Source organism: Ceratina calcarata, unplaced genomic scaffold, assembly GCF_001652005.2.
Source record: "Ceratina calcarata isolate Rehan_Ccalc_2016 unplaced genomic scaffold, ASM165200v1 scaffold241, whole genome shotgun sequence".
NCBI lineage: Eukaryota > Metazoa > Arthropoda > Insecta > Hymenoptera > Apidae > Ceratina > Ceratina calcarata.
Genome location: NW_017146051.1, coordinates 21,556 through 26,591, shown reverse-complemented (window position 1 = coordinate 26,591; position 5,036 = coordinate 21,556).

The window sequence follows — 5,036 nt, the reverse complement described above, 5'->3', positions numbered from 1 at the left end:
CTCAATAAATAAATGTATTATTTAAAACGGATAAAAACATGGTCATAAAATACTGTAGCGAGATTTCCTATTTAACTTGTGTTTAATAATCGAACAAAGAAAAATTTAATAAATCTTAATAAATAATCGCAGTCGCTTTTCATATCGCATTAGTTCGGACAATAGATATTTCTTTTCGGCAATAAATTACAGCTAAAACAAGATTCAATATGAACAGGGAGGGATACATAACACAATAAGAATCCTTGCGATTCGACGCGACGTACCGAGCAATATCATGTATACCTTACTTCCAAACATAGGAACCGAACAGTCCAATCAAATACTGTTCCACTTCAGCACCCCAACAAAAAAGGAAGAGTCTCTCACAAAAGAATCCAAGGCGAGCCGAGTACGACGACGTACACAAACGTATCTCAATCATCCCTTGAACCCTCTTTCGTTCTGCGAGCATAAATATCGCCGAATACCCAGCGACCGCAGTTATTAGCTTTCGCGAGTGATACACTACATTATTCCAAGCTGTGCGGCGTTTCGCGAACCTCGCAGCGCCCCTCGGTCGGCGTTTCAAAGAGTCTCCCTTAATCGTTTCGAGTTCCCGAAGGTTTCCTCGCTCTCTCGCTCTCTGTGCGTGGGCCAACCCCGTCGCGAAACGACGAATTCGATTCGCGGAAGCTCGAAAGAGCTGTTTACCCGCGGCAAGCCGACGAATGTTTGCCTTCTTCTAGCTCCGACCGGAAATTCCCTTTCGATGCCCGCCGGCAACAAAGTGAACGGAAATTCGATTAATACGATCAGGCGACTTCGACCAGTTCAATTCGAGCTACCAATTGTGAGACGGAATTTGTAAATTGAGATAGGTAGTCGATATTTTCCTCTCCTATCGTTTTTAAATTTCAAACTGTTTCATAGAATTCGGTTAATTTAAGGCCCTCAAAAGTTTTGAAAGGTTCCGGTGATGTCGAAAGTTTTGTGACGCTCCAAAGTACGATGAGAGCTTGTATAAAAATTAGTTTTCGGATCACGGGTTAAATAATTAGTATGCGGTATTAAATACTTGGGAACATCAAGCTCTCATGAATGAGTTTATAAAGTCATTATTTCCAGGGCGAGAGTAAGGATTTCATTAAAAATTTAGTTCTATATTTATTTTTCCGTTTTCCCATGCGACTCTCACTGAGCATGATGTGCTGCGTTAAAGGAACTGACGCTTGCACGGTAGCCTGATTCATCATAATATTTTCCAAGACATAAACGAACTTCAAGAATTATTAAACTTATTCTATTAGTTCACTTGCGCTTCTGTGACTGATAACACAGTGCTATATCTTTTAGTTTGCCAAAGTTACAAGTTTATGATGAGATACCTAACATGACTTTACTAATAGTAAGGACAGAACTGACATAGTATTAGATCTTCCGTCATGCACCTTGTTTTCATAGTATCTGAGAATAGTTCATAGTATGCGTGAACAAGTATATTGAAAATAAAAGATTTATTGATTTTTTGTTGAAGAATAACATTTAGCTTGCATATTTTTTACATGCACCAATGCATTTTGTGCAGACGAGAAAGGAAAACCGAATTGCGTCTATCTATCGAATTAGGCAACAACGGTAGCCCAATTCGTAGTCAATATTCATGCCCACACGAAATTCGTCAACAGATTTCGGAATTGACCGTGGCCGTTATTTCCGGAAAAAATCTCGTGTCCAGCGGAATTGTATTTTTTACCGCGTTTTAGCGGATCGATACGTTGGACACCGTCAATCTCCGAAACATTCAAATAAGACAGATCACGGTTATTCAGTGTGAAGTCACTTTGATATCAACCACGCGAGAAACGATGTTGATAAGCTAATTATCTAGCGACTTTATTTTAATTCTAATCGTAAATGTAATCTAATTTAAATAAATTTTATTTTTATTAAAACACTTAATGGGTAATAGGATAATTAACGACAAAACAGCTTAACGTGTTGATGTTAAACCTAAGTTCTCAATGCTTGTATAAACATGATTCTTAGAAGCAGATCTCTGATAGCTCGTGCGATATCCATAACTCACGTTGCGAATTGATATTCCGAAAACAAGCGGTCGAATACGAACCGGGAACCGGCCGCATTTCACGAATACTCGGCCGCAGACTTAGCAGTCCGTTCTTAGTTCCTGCGACTCGCGTGATCCGTTGCCTCCTATAAATCCTCGGCATCGGCCGTGTCTCTCGAACTTTCTCCCTCTACCCGTGTCTCCCATTGCTTTTTCACCCCTTTCCCCGATGTCTCGACCCTCGTCGAAGCGTTTCCTTGTCGCGTCGTCGTCGTCGGCGGCGGCCGGCATAACTCAAACTGTCCTCGTGGAGGCGAGCCACCGCGGTGGATTTAACGCGAGATCTTATCGCGAGGACAACAATAGCGTCGGCGGCTCGCGCCACGCGGCTGAAACACACTTATCGTCGGAAAATTTATAAGACCGTCCGTGAACGCTGTTCGCGACACGCCGTGCCAGCCATTACGAGGCTTCGATGCCGCCCGCGCAGACATAAAGTATTTTATACATATACACACTAGTCAAACGTTGAGAGGAAATTCCCTTGTACAGTCATCGACCGTCGCGATTGGCTCGCGGCGAAATTAATTGACTTCGTTACCAAGAACACTTGTCCTCTAAAAGCCTGTCTTACTTTACTAAATCAATTTCACCTTGAATTCTGTACAAAAATATACGAACATCAGAAAACATTATTGACTAATTTCCTTCGAACATGAGTGAAAAGCCATCAAGAATGCAAATACCATGATAGTTATTTTGTTCCCTAAATCTTTTATATCCATTGGTACATATAATTTGTTATAATTGGTATAATTATTCGGGGCAAAGCAGTTTCATTAGTCTCGAGTAACAAAATCTCTGATTACATGTCCGACCAATCAGGAATCAGGAATTCAACATCCATATAATTGGAAATCTGAATAATCAGTATTTGAATAATTGGTATGTAACGAATCTTGAAATTGTGCTAAATTTTATAAACGTGTTATGAAATTGAATTCGGAACTTTTTTTTCAATTGAATATCGTGTGATTTCTGTTATCGCGCTGCGTACTGTAAAATCTTATTTTCTGCAATTGAAGATAAAAAGTGGAAACGTAGGAAAGAAACGATACGATAATTCGCTGTGATAATCCACGAAATAAGCGATAAAATCCACGGCTGGTAGACGGTTATACGAATTCGTGGGCTGCGAATAATGGAAACGTTTCCAAGGTAAGATTAAATTTAATTAGTGTAGAATGTGCAGAGTGCATTTCAGTGACCAAAACAGAAAAGAAAAACGCGAAACGAAAATAAAACAACGAACTAAAAAAAGAAGAGAACGTAAGAGAGTAGGGGAAAAAATACAAAATGGAACGCAGCTCGTCGAAAGAAATAGTGGGCGAGGAAGAAGAGGTGGTCGCGGTGGGAGATGCAATAAAAGAAAAAGAACCTAAAACGAATGACGAAGGATTTCATTACATTTTCCAGCACGTGAAAATTAAAATTTTTTAATTGGCTTTATCATCCACAGAGTTCCAGCGGGTCGGCTGCGAAGATACTCTAATTAGATGATTATAATTAACGAAACGCTTCTCTCGGCTACAATTCGAGACGCTCGGTGAGAAATATCGTAAATATCGGGTATTCACGATTGCTAACGACGATTATCGAATTTGCGAGCCCGCGGATTGAGGCTTAGCTTGCAGGAAAAAATATTGCGCCTCGCTGGAAGCAGAAGCTTTTCGACTGAAAGCAATTTTCAGCTTAAAGGATTCCGAGGCTTTTATAGGCCGATATATTTTTCCAATAATATCCACAGCCTATAGGAAGTTCTCAAGCTTGGAATCAGCGAGTCCATGGGATGAGACGAGATAGTTTACAATCAAAATCCAGCCAGCAAAGCAAACGCTTAAGTAAGTCTCCATCTTGCGCTCCGCCAGTTAAGTGAAATTCAATTTTCACCGGTCAGCGATGTTTTTTTTCATAATACCAACTCGCGAAAGCCGTAGCGTTATTACGTCTAAACGGCTTCCATAATTAGCATAAGATAATCTCTGAGTGACTATTTCAAGCATAATTTTATCAAGTCTCGATGAGCCACTTTTCTGACAATAGAGCATATAAGTCTCCACTTACGTTTTATAAAAGAGTTTTTACGAATCACATAAATCTTCAACACGTAATCAAATGTTCCAATGTACGACTAAAAAGAATATACAAACTCTGAATATAATTGAATGTTTAAAAATGTTTAATTCTCCCAACTTTTTCTATTCCTCTTTCCGACGTTCATCAACCTTCGATTTTCCGTTCGACTATTTTATCATCTACCTTTTGGTCATTTGCATATTCATTGCATCGAATAAATAACATCTAACATTTTTGTGATGATATTAGCTTGTTAATAAACGAAAACTCGAGAGATGTCAGCGGAGCGTACGAGCTGCCTGGCTGATCGATATTCCGAAGAACAGATTTCCGTATAATAGGAATTCCGGATAAACGTGTTCCAATAACCGATCACCCACGAGCTATTATATCATCGCTGTAGGTACGAACCAATTGCCAACGCGTAGAACCTTTAGATTAGAAGAACAGACAAGAAATCTACGTTTTTAGTTTCGTCTTTATAAAAGAGTAAAGAAAACGTGGGACAGAGCAATGATGGAAATTTAATTCGTGTATAATTCTTGTTGTTTAGTTAAATATTTGTGTAAATGGAATACAATTTTGTATCGCGTTGGAAATTCAAGAGCGAATATTACACAAACTTGGGAAAATTCGTCTGGAAAATAGTGAAATAATTCTACTACAAGTATTTACATTCAGTTTGAAAACTTCTCAAACAGGCATAAGTTTCTTACCTAATCTCAGAGGATTAAGGACAAATAATCATAACCGCATGAATCAAAGCGTATTTGGTACAGCGTCTATGAAGATCTCTAAAACGTGATAATCCTTATCAGTGTTCTGGTAAATTCTGGTGTATTTAATAGGG